The sequence below is a fragment of the Phalaenopsis equestris genome, unplaced genomic scaffold (genome assembly GCF_001263595.1).
Source record: "Phalaenopsis equestris unplaced genomic scaffold, ASM126359v1 Scaffold001254, whole genome shotgun sequence".
Taxonomy (NCBI): domain Eukaryota; kingdom Viridiplantae; phylum Streptophyta; class Magnoliopsida; order Asparagales; family Orchidaceae; genus Phalaenopsis; species Phalaenopsis equestris.
The window spans coordinates 64,593-77,805 of NW_018165693.1; positions in this window are offsets into that span (position 1 = coordinate 64,593).

The following is a 13,213-nucleotide window of genomic DNA, read 5'->3' on the forward strand; positions in this document are numbered from 1 at the left end:
GGAGGCATGGACCTGCTTCCCCCTCCTAACTTGTTGGATACCTTAGAGGCCTATTAAACTTAATATTCTTTGCTCAATAGAATCATCCTTAATTAAACTTTTTAAGGACTTACCAAGATATGACATAGGGTTAGGAAAATTATCAAAATTTTACCTTCACTGTTCTCCATAAACTACTTTAAAATGCATTTTAAGTTTCAGGTGGTGGAACGAGAAGACTCGCCGGGTACGCTTTTACAGTTTATAGTACCGCTTTCCTTCTGCCTCTTCCTTACATGTTTCATGCTTGCATTTACCTACATAAACTTGAATGTTAACCATAACCCAAAACCAAAATTAAAAATCAACCAAGATAAAATTCATTGCCACAACATGCAAAATATAAAACAACTTAAAATTTAATCACAAACACCACATAAAAGTACAACTTCAACCAAATTAAGACGTCTCTATCGGATGATCGGGAATCCCTTGGAGGAGGTAACCTACGGTTGCTAATGAGGCTTCCCACGATTTTAATGAAATTATGGAACTCATTAAGTTGGGTTTGATAAGTTCATTTGGACTAAGTGAATCCAATAGAAAATAGTGATGCCGAAACGAGGGAACCGTAGGATCCTAACCGGTGTCGCTCTAATCAACTTTAATATGCCCTCATAAAATTTAAAGAAATTCAACCATAAAGCCACCTGATTTGATATTATAACTTGACACACTAGATAAGTCAAACTCGTCGCGGCAAGGAGCTCGGAGCTAGCTTGGTGGGCAACACGACCATCTTCAACAGCAAAGTCTTTCTTCCCCAGCTAAACCAATCTTCCTTCCTTAGACTTAAACAAAAAATCCATAGGACTTCGAGGTTGTTGCTTATGCAACGTAAATCCTCACCTTATCTTTAGGCCTTTACATAGCCCTGCTATATAATATAAGCCCTAACTCGTCTTATGATTCCAAGGTTGTCAATTGTCACGACCTAAATCCTCACATCTTCCAGGCTATTTATGTGATCATTTCACACGAATGTAAGCCCTAACTAATAAAATTGGCAGGATGAAACACCTAAATATTTCTCCTCAAACTGAAGCCAAACTTTAGGATAGCTTGGGAAGTCACCGAGGCTCTCCTCTGGATCCATAACATCCCCTAGTCCTTCTTCCTTTAGATTCTACAATAAAAAATGCTCCAAATTTGAACCAATCCCCTTGCACACCTCCATGTCCAATTTTGTTGAAGAGTCCTACCCTTTGAAATTCCTTGAAGATAATTTATCTTGATTTTTATCGAGAGTCTTCTTAAGTGACTTTGGTCATTTAAGATGTAATTAACTATAGGAGCTTGCCCTTATAGGAAGCAAGTCCGAACCCAGCTTAATATAAACCCTATTTAATCCTTTATATTAAATAGGGGAACTTGTTGGCAAATACAAAGGTTTCGTAGACCAAACGGACTTCATACTTTCCTTAGTTTATTTGATCGAGGCTCATCCTCAAGTCTTGTGTTTATCCTTCGGGATAGATAGAGGATTTGAGGTACAATGCTCTTTCATTTTAAACTATGAAAAATATGAGGTCAGTTTGATTTCATACTTCCACGTCTTCTGAAGAGGGCGACGGGATCTCGATTCCGGTGACCGACAGCTTCTTACGGGCAACCCCACAAACTAACCCAAAATAACGCCGACATTGTGTTAGCCGACATTGTGTTACAATACAATTTGCTTGTGAACGGAAGCCACTGAAAAGATTACAAGCCTTATGGTAGGTTAAGCAAGGATAGAATGAAAATTTGTGCATATATCATACATTTCAATTGAGATGCTATAACCATAGCACCTAGAACCCGAAGTAGCACATGCAACCTTATCTCAAGCAATGAGGGGAGAGCAATTCTTATATGATCTAGGCATTCACTAGCCAAAAACCATGGCTAAATTGTTGTAAATAACTAAAATCCACATTTTCATGTAAGAGTACATTGGCAACCTTGCTCATCATAAGGCATAATTATCTGACCATCACTTGTGAAAGAACCCTACAAAATAGTAGAAGAAGGCCAAAGGATGGTTAGCATCCACCCATCTGTCTTGAGTGTGAAGATAGTGGATCTTCCTTAGAGAATAAGAGGACTGATCGAAACCACAATCATGGTGGTCAACAGTTATACAACAACCGACAGTTGTCTTGATAACATGAGCGACCAAAGAACAAACATGAAGTACTATGAAACTCATACCTTATGATATTGATAAATACTCCAAGAAGGCACCCCTGATCCACCTTAAATTTACCTACTTTTTACTATACATTTAATGCCTTTTTTTAACAATATTCCACTTTAATGGAAGGTATTTTGCATGTTTTTGGCTTCAGGTATAGGAAATATACTTTTAGTTAAAATCAAGCAAAATAGTGCAATTTGGCGCCAAAATAAGCAAGGAAGAAAATTCTGACATGACACATTTTGATGCGACTTTTTATGCTTAATCTCCTTTACATTTATCACATGTTTTTGAATGACATTACACTTTAAAGAAAAGTTATTTTCTTGTCCATCTTGTAGGAACATCAATTTGGAGCTCAACGGAGCTGAAATGAGTTGAAACGGAGTAAAACGGGGTGAAACGTTGGAGATGCTTGAAGGTTGGCGCCTAGGCGCCAGTGACAATGAGAAAATGGTGCCTAGGCTCCGGAAATTGGAGCCTAGGTTCCAAAAATTGTTGGGGACGGTTTTGGACAACTTTTGGTGGTTCATATATTTTCTGGAACGTTATAGATGGCTATGCTCACCCCAATGAGTCGTGCAAAGAATCTAGACATCTAAAAAGGAAGAGATGTGTCTTTTGGAGTGAAGAGGTGTGTCTCTTGGAGTGAAGGGGTTGTCTTTTGGGAAAAATGAGTTTTTTGTGTCCGTGAGACACACATCTTTACTTCAAAAGACACATCTCTTCATTTTTAGATGTCTAGATTCATTGCACGACTCATTGGGGTGTGCATAGCCATCTAGAACCTTCCAAAAAATATATGAAGTGGGTAATTTAGGAGGAGTTGTAGAAGGATTTAAGAGAGAGTTTGGTGTGATTTTATGGAGATGTAGATTTCTCCATTTTCTGGAGAGATTGGTGAGGAATTCTGGAGATTTTCTGGAGAGATTGGTGAGGAATTTTTAGAGATATGATTAAGGAAGTATGAGCAGCGCATGGATCGGCATGAAACTTTGTTAGAGGGATTTTTCATCTTTCTTTCAGTGGGAAAAAGTTAAGTATTATATTTATCATTATCTTGAACACTTTACAGTGAATTTTTTTATATTTTGATGAAGTTTTTTTTTGTTTTTTATCCATGCTTTGTATGTAGTTGTGACATGTGTAAGAAAATTTATTTTATGATAAAATTGTCTTTATTTTAATGTGATGAGTAATATCTACTTCACTTTATTGACATAACTTAAGTGGCAATAGGTTATGTTAAAATCTATTGTAAGTGAAACTAACACTCGAAAGAGGGATGATCTTACAACTTGAGTGCACTCATATTGTCCAATTGGCTATGATGAAATAGTTTGGGCGGCAATGCAACTTTTAAGGAAATTAAATTTAAATATCTATTTCTATTAAAAGTTTCTAGGTGAAAGATAGTTGCTCAAAAATAATAGAATATTAAGCGTATTTATAAACTTGGATAAGTGGTAGGTAGACATATGTTTGTTGTTGGCACAAAATTCTACAAAAACCTTTTACTATCTTATGCATTATTTTCATTTATTTTTCTATTGCTATGGTTTGGATAAATGTTTTGGAATGCATGTTAGAATTATTTTTATTATTACTGTGATGGTATTCACTTGAACTTTATTCACATTGCAATTTTGACCTGCTGTAATGTTAAAAATTGTTGTAATTACATTAAGACCCAAGGAGGTGGTGAATTCTCAACTGAGTGGAGCCACATTTCACTTTGGAAAGAGCAGTGGTGACAGGCTATATTTTTTTATTCGTTCAAGGGGGAGTGTGAATAGATAGGATGATAAGATTTGATTGACATAGAATAGATGTTTCTAGTGTGATAGGGTAGATTTTTATATCAATTTGGTCTAGAGATTAGAACTAAGGGTCACTGGTAGGTCCTATAGAGAGAGGGCATAATGGGTAATCTACGAGCGAGAGACTAGAACCTACCCCATATTATTATACATGCCAAAACCAACTTTAGATTTGTCAATGTTTCTTATGCTCAAAAGAGGTAATGAATAAATATTCTCCTATTTGTAACTACTCCATTAAATTCTATGCATTTCATTCTCTCACATTTTCTATGTTATCGCACTTAAGAAAGGTAGTTTTTACATCTCATAATTCACCAAACCAGTTTATCCAGATAATTTATCTTTAGAATTCATAGTTGCATTTATAAATAGTTGTTGTCCTTACATTTAATATTTGCATTTAGGAGAAGTTTCTAAATAAAACATAATCTTAATTGCCCTTGCAAAACTAAGAATTTATATTAGTAGAACATAACTTATTTTAAAGTGTTCTTACCTCACTTCTCTGTAGGAACTATATTAGGGTTTTAAAGAAAGTCCTACATTACTTGAAACAATACGTATACTTGCATATTACCCCTAGTGCGTAAATTATTTTCTAAATTTTATATCATATCAATTTTGCACACCAGCTAATAAATATAAATTGAGCCAAGTTTTTGGTCATCTTTTGGAGGTTTATTTACTGTGTAATATTGTCGGTCGTGTCAGCCCCCCCCCCAAGAGAAATAGAACATTCATTTAAGTCCTTAAGAAGAATTATATAAACAAAGGCAACCATAATCATGATAAAAAAGTTTTTAGGCACCATTGTAGCATGGTCGAGGAGACTACAAAAGTAAGGCATCTCAAGGAGTTTGTAGCACCCAGAGTGGTGGTAAAGATGCATTGGAAGGTTCGAATTGAAGAGAGTTTGGATAATCCAAAAAGGTCCAATGCCATTCACACTTTTGGATTTGATCCAATAATCATGATGGGAGCGAGATACCCTTTCAAACGTGTTAGCCAAAAGAATCTCTAGCAGGGGATCTAATCACTTCATCCAATGTCCTAAAATGCAACACCCATTCACCAATCAACTCTATAATGTTGATCTCCTTTAAATGTACACCTATATTGAAACCAACCACAACACAACCATTTTTAGTAACTACCAAATTTGTAGTACCATGGTTGACAAAATTAATGTAGTGAACATTTTGTTGAGACTAGTATTCGATTAGATTAACCTTTCTGTTGACAGATTAAACACCAGTTAACCCACATTGCGGATAAAACGTCAAAAAGAAAGATGAACTTGAAGAAATAGAGCTACTAGTCACCCTTATAGAGGGTGACAAGTAGCTCACACAAATGATATACTTCAAGGTGGAGGACTCAACACTAACTTACAATGCAATACTCAATTTCCCACTCATGAATGATTACGGGGTTGTGATCTTTATGTACCACGTAGTGATGAAGTTTTTTTGTAATGAAAAATATATCGCTGTGCAGGTAAAGTTAGAGCAGTCTTAGACCTACTACCTTTGGGTGTCAGCAGTTTGGAGTAGAAGCTGGCCAATCTCCAAAAAAAGGCAAGGGGTCTCGAGACCAAAGAAACCATCTTGGAGGTACACTTAAATTAAGGAAACCTATTTATTTATTTCCTAATCAATGATGTTTTTAATGTAAGGAACAAAAACTTGTTGATCCAAAATGTCTGGGAATATTGTGACATCTTCGCTCGGTCACTAGCTAAGATGCTTGGCATACCACTTCATGTCACCAACCACGAGGTTGAACATAAATCCAGCTACTTAACTAATGAAACAGATAATCAAATATTTGGCTACTACACTAGCAGAGCTGATCCAAAAAGTGGTCTTGAATATCAATGAATATGGCTACATTTGAAAGGTTCAATGACCATCCTGGGTCTCCTCAGTAGTCATGGTGTAGAAGGCTAACTACAAGTAAAGGTTGTGTCTAAAATTCACCAATTTAACTCTGTGAAAGCCAACTAAATGTGATGGAGGAGTGTTAAATTCACCAATTTGAGCTCTGCTTACCAATAAAATAGTTACCTTCTAACAAAGGTTGATGCACTGGTGGACTCAGTAGTCAGACATTCAATCATGAGGTTTATGGATGCTTTCTTTCACTAACACTAGATCAACATGCATCTGACTAATGCATGGAAGGTATCATTTAATACTGATTAGGGTGAATATTTTTATAATGTCATTTCCTTTTGGCTTAAAAATGATACGGCTACTTACCATCATTTGATGGATGTAACTTTTGAATGGAAAAGAAAATATATTTCACTCTATGTGGATGATGTACTAGTTAAAAGTAAATCGATCAAGCAACATATAAATGAATAAAAATAATTAAAATATTTACAAAATATAACATGAAACCCAGTCCATTAAAATGTACATTTAGATCCTCTACCAAAAAATTCCCTTACTACCTCTTGAATCCAGAGGGAATCAAAGCCAATTTCAAGAAATTGTAAGAATTACTGAACATGCATTCTTTTTGAAACACCAAAGAAGACCAGAAGTTAACTGGCTGAATAGCATACTCTAGCCAGTTCATCTTAAGAGTATTTGAAAAGTGTGTTTGATCCTGATTTTTTTATATGTAAGGATTTATGAAGTTGACACCACTATAGCGCCAAAAACTTGATCCTTATATGAAAAGTAAGTTTGGTAATATATATATAATTATAGGAAATTTATAATGAGATTCTACTTAAGTATACGTATCGTTAACAAGTAATAAAGGACTTTCTATTTAAGCTCAGAATATCGATCCCACAGGGAATGTGTAAATTGACATTGATAAGTTTTACTAAGAAATTTACAAAAAATCAAACAGAATTAATGTCACTAATTTTAAATGGTGAGATGTTATCAAAACTAAAGTACTTAACTATTAGCAAAATAGAAATGCAAAGTTTAAAAAGTAAATACCAATCTACTTACTATGTTTATGTAATGAAGATTTCTTATGTGAAGAAGCATCCTTCCCACTATAATGAGGTTCTGGTGAAATGAAATGAGATAAATGTTTATAATATGTATTATGCCAAATAGGAGCAATTATAATTCTCTACCCTGATACAGTGCATAGAAAATCATTGGCTAATTCTAGGTTTAGTCCCTAAATCTGTGGCTAATAGAGCCCCCACTTCCCTTCACCTGAAGGCTAACTATCACTTTAGTTTTTAAACACTAAAACAAAATTAGGGTTTTAGTCTGTCACCCTAAAGATTCTCCAATTCTACACCCAAGAAAGAATATTTCCCTATTTATTTTCACTTAACTCCATGAACGAATTTCTCCTCCATGAAATCAAATGTGATCCTCACTCTATTGAAGAACTCATACTCCATTTCCCGAATCATATGTTTCACAACATATTTCAACAATTCAATTGGCCAGATTGAAATGTAAATTAAGTTCAGAGTTAAAAAATCATCACAATTTATTTTATATTTTAATATTGGCACATCATATTATCTCTTCATTTCACTATATCTCAGATTAGGGAGAAAGATAAGGGAACTACTCAGATTTCATGAGAAAGATACAAAAAAACTCAAATTTCATCTATAAAAGAAAGTTCATACAACACTAATAAAAAAAATAAAACTTATCTGAAACTCTTTCTCAAAGCAAATCCCTTGTAGCCTTTCCTTAGAAATGCAGGAAGAAGATATCTCTCACTTTTCTCCTTCTCCAACACACTTACAAAAGTTTCACACTAAATCTCACCACACAAACTCTAAACTATATAAGAAAAATCACTAATGGACTCCAATATGGTGGTGGAATGAAAATACATTATGAAGAATGGAAAAAATGGAGCATGGTGGAACATTTTGGAGCGAAAGCAGTCCCTTTGTTGATGAATTTCGGCCCCAAATAAAGCCCAAGGTCGGTTCTCTAAGAGGTGCCTCCAAAAACTCTTAAAAAATTTTCCAAATACATCAAACCTTCTAGCAATGGGGGATAAACAGCCTTTGGCACCGTCGCCGCTAGTCTTGGCGCGGTCGATGTTAAGTAAAAAATTAAGTTGTTCTGTGCCGTCGGCGCTGCCATTAGCGCAGTCGGCGCTGAGTACTTCTTCAAAAACGTCATTTTGACTCCAAATTCTATCCTTTTTTCTTCCTTTTTGCTTTAAGTTATGACAATCAACAAACTGCAAGAAAACATTAAAATACCTTCAGTTATGGTGCAATATCACAAAAAATAAGTATAAATGCATATATTTCTGATGTATTAAAGTCCCCCAAACTTACATGTTACTTGTCCTCAAGTAACTCCTCTACTACATAAAAATATGACTTATGGTAAAGAATCTAATTTCTAGACTTTCATATTTAACTTCTCTAAACATAATACTATAACTTAAGAAAAATTCAAAACTACTCCAGTGAATACTAAAGGTGCTAGGATATTGAGTAATTAAGTTTAAGATTTCTGATCCTCTATTTCTTTCAAGAAAAATTGTAATTTTTCATATTAAAGTCACTTAGAAATTTCATTTGAAAAAGAACTTCATAAAACTTTATTAATCATTAAGCTAATACTCAAATAAAAAGTTTAGAAAACGTGTCTAAGTTTTTTTCCTTAAGTTGATTCAAGTGATGCCAATTTTTAATTAGGCATCTCCTCGAGCTTCTCCCCACATCTTTTTTTTTTAACTATTCAGGATCATTTTTAATCCTTTTTTATTTTCTTCCTTCTCCTTTTTTTTTATGTATGTGAGGATTACTATATATGGATAACCTTTAATAATTTTGAACTTCACTATCCTCTTCTTAAAGTTAAAAACTTTTTACATTTCTTCACTCAACAAATTTATATTAACTTAAAAATTACATAAAGTTTAATTCTTTTCTTTTTTACATGAATCTTTTAAGATTTTTAATACTTCAAAAATACAAATTCTTTTACTTAAAATAGAAAAAATAGTCTTATTCTGTTTTACCAAATATCTTAGTCCTCTAGAATTAACCTTTAATATTGAAAATTTTTTACTTAAATTTACTATATATTTAGAAACATAAATATAGTTATCCAAAGTTAACCCCTAATACGAAAGGTCATGTTAAATTGAAAGGTCATGTAATACGAAAGGTCATGTTAAATTTAGAATTCTTGAAAATATAGTTAAGTGAGGACAAATAAAATTAAGTTCTACCTTTTCTTTTTTTTAAAATAAGTTTTCTCCCCCCACAACTTAATTTTTTTTGAAAGATTTATATGAAGAATTTTAAAAATAAAAGGGTGAAAGAAAGAATTAAATACATAAAGAAAATTCATACATGTTGAAGATTCTGATTTTTACAAATAAATTCTGAAATACTGCAAGTGCTAATATGAAAAACTACAAGGCTTAAAACATTAAATTGCATAATATATATATATTTATATATATATAATTTGCTGAGAAAGAGTTAATTACAATACATATAACAAAGTTTTGAGACTAACAACAGAACTAAACTAAATTCTAAAAATGAAAACAATTTTACACATGACAACATAACAATAGAGTTTCAACAATATCACAAAACAAACAATACAATCACAGAGTACAACATAAACAAACAAACAAACAAAAAGATCGCCAGACATCATCTTCTTCATCATTAACATCTAACTTCTGCTGCTGATATGGAGTACAAACAGAGTGAATAGGGAACTGAATTGTATGATCACCCCTCAGGTATGTCACTAAAGCATCATCATAAGCAGCATCATATTCAAACTTCTAGTGAATCAGATCATGAATCATTCTAGTGAATCAGATCATCTGTATGAGCATTTTTGGCCTTCATGTACTACATCCTATGATCCATACTCAAAATATCTCCCTGCTGAATCATCATCTGGTTCAATAACTCCCTGTTACTAGGGTCACTTGAAGTAGGCTCACTAAAAATAGGGGTTCTAGAAGTAGAAGGAATATCCCTAGCCTTCCTGACATTAATTCCAGATCTCCAATCAACATGGGACTCATAAGTCTTAATTTTTGCAGGCCCAATCAGTTTCTGAGGCTCAATCCTCTCCTCATCAGGTCTGAAATCAACTCTTGCATGCTCACAAATTGTATAAATGAGAGCAGGGTGTGCCAATCCACCAGTGGTCACTCCTTGAGCAATAGATCAAGTGTTCATATAATGGATAGAGCCTACATTTACATCCATCACTTGTTGAAAAAAGTAGTTCAGGATGGCTCTATCCTTGGTCACTTCACTATGAGGCATTGTTGGAATCATCCTCCTAGAAATAAAATAATTTCAGGCCTTAGATACTACATTTAACATAGAAAGGGGAAAGTTAACCTTAACTAAATTCCTTACTTTCCAAGCCCCTTTCTCACCAGTCAGAAAAGAAATAACCTCATTTAAGGCCTCATTTGTGGTAGAGAATGAATGATAATGACATCTATAAACATCTTCTAATTGATAAAACTCATTTATTTATCTTGGAGTAAACTCCGCCCTTTTTCGTCGAACAAAAACAAAATCATCAGAAGCCTCTGAAAAGTTGGCATAAAATTCTATAACTATCTTAGCTATTGCACCGACAGTAAAATAACAAAAGTTTTACCACTGCCGAGAGATAATCAATCGTTCAAATTCTCCTCCGAAGTTTTTGAAACCTGGATCTGGAATCACTTTCTTATTTTCTCAAAGATTATGAAATTGAGTAGTAGCTTTAAAGCAAACAAAATTTTGCTCGTTATATTCTATTTTTCTTTTACTCGATCTAGGTGCCATAGGAAATCTAAAAAAAATTGATAAAAATCTTAATAAATTCCAAAATTTTGAAAATCAAAATGTAAAGCACTTTAAACTTAAATCCACTAAGTAAAAGTTTTTCACCAAAGCTTTTTCTCAAAATCTCTCAAAAAAAAAAACAAAACTTTTGGATCTAGGAAATGTGAGAAAAATCTTAAGTGAAAATAAAAAAAGTTTTTACTTTAAAGTGTAGCTCTTACTTAGAGAAAATGAAATCCAAAGTTCCTTTGCCTCTAAATCGCCTCAAATCCGCCCAAAATTAAGCTTCCGCCCAAAATCAGGCCCTAGATGTGAAAACCAAAGGTTGAAGGTGACTTTAGGGGTAAAAATGGAGGTTTTGTAGTGAAAATCATGAATTAAAGGATTATTACTGCTCTCGGGTCGAAGGCGCCGTCAGCGCCCGTGCCAGCGCTGTCGGCTCTAAAAGCCTAAAATTCACTATTTTGATTTTTTCAAATTTTTAATTTCCTTTTAATTTACTCCAAAGTTTTTTTAGTATTTTTAAACACAAATTTTTATTAAATAATAATTCACAAATAAACTTTTCACAAACAATCATTTTTAGAAACAACAACAAACTAACTTTTATATATGAAAATACACTTTTTACAAGCACATTTCACAAATTACACATTCACACCTATTAAGCAAACTAATTACAAATCATCATCGAAATCAAGCCATAACACTAAAACGTTGACACAAAATTATACACATAACCAAAATTCATAATTCTAAAGCAAAAATAAACCAAACCAAATTAAATGAAATCCCGACAATTACATCAAATACCTAAATATTCTTAAGCAAGTAGAGAATCCAAATTCTTCAGTCATTCTGCTTCATCTTCAGTGCTGCTTCATCTTCAGTGCTTTCTCAGTGCTTTCACCTCCTCTAATATCTCCCATGTATTGCTAATGAGCATATAGGTTGTAAAAGGGTCGATACGGGAATTGATCTGTTAAATTTTCCTCAATCCACCCATTTTCTTTAAACATCTGAACTAATCCTGCTTCAAAAGTTCCAGTATGATCAATATTTTCTTTCATTCTCCAATCAAGGTGATCAAAAAGGTACTTAAGGTCTCCCACTGCATTCATAATACTCTGAAGTTCCCTTTCAATTTTCTTCAATTTCTTCTCTAAAGCAAGCAAATTTCCTACTGTTGGTGATATTAATGGAGTTGAAGCATGTGAAGAATAATCCATAATTGAATTTAGTGCTTCATTTCTTTTACCAACATACTGATCATCAATAGGGATCATGGGCTTCCATGATAGTAAAACTTTTTCCAAATTTTCATATGACACTTGGGATTGACTGCAAATTAGAAAAATTGTAGAAGGATGCCCAAGTCCATAATATGGCCCATTTATAATGATACCCATAACGGATGTAAATATGATCAATCCTATAACAATAGGTTTTTTCATTTGAATATAGTAGTTTAAAATAGCACTTTCCTTGGTGACTCTACTAATATTCATAGTAGGGAGTAATTTTACACAAATAAAGAAATTCCACTGATTCAAAATTGGATTAAATGATGAAGTATGAAAACTAATATATCCTTCATCTCGTACTTCCCACATATCACTTTCATCCGTCAGAAAATTATAAACACTTACATCAAATCTCGTGTAGGAATGAAATTTGTATAATGACAGATTAGAATATTTTCTATCATATACAATTCATTAATCCTCACAGGAGTAAATGGTACACCCTTACCTCGTACGATGACAACTCCTTGGGTAAGTCCATGTAAAATTGCATAGAACTCCTTCACTACAGGCACAACAATCATAGCGGTAGTGTTGACCTCATTTTTGGTTGAGGTTTAGTTTTTCCTCTTTAGTAGCCTAGGGTCTAGCCATAAGACTTTTCCTATTGACTATTCCTAGAAAATTAGACTTAGAACCCTCACCATTAAAAATTCCAAACTCTTCTCCACTCAACTTGAAGTTCCACATATTGCTCTCAACCTCTAAATACTTAGTAGGTGGGGTCACTATGGGGGAAACTCAAGATGAGTCACCCTTAGAATTGCTGGACCTTAGGGTTGACCTTGGGTCTTTGTCTGGAGCTAAGGCACTCACTACACTTATCTGCACCCACAATGACTCACAACCTTGAACACAAATTTCTAGCCTAGATCCCTTGATCTTTGGGGATAATCGTGTAGATGGTCCCCTAAACCTACTAGGCCTAGGGCTATGGTTTAGCTAAGACTACTATGTTGAGGACCAAAAATGGGGTTTCCATTGGTCCATGGCTTGTTGGTGAAGATTGGTACCTCAACTCTACCAAAATACCCATCTTGGCCTTTTACCCCTAAAACACCCCCAAATTACCAAAATACCCCTC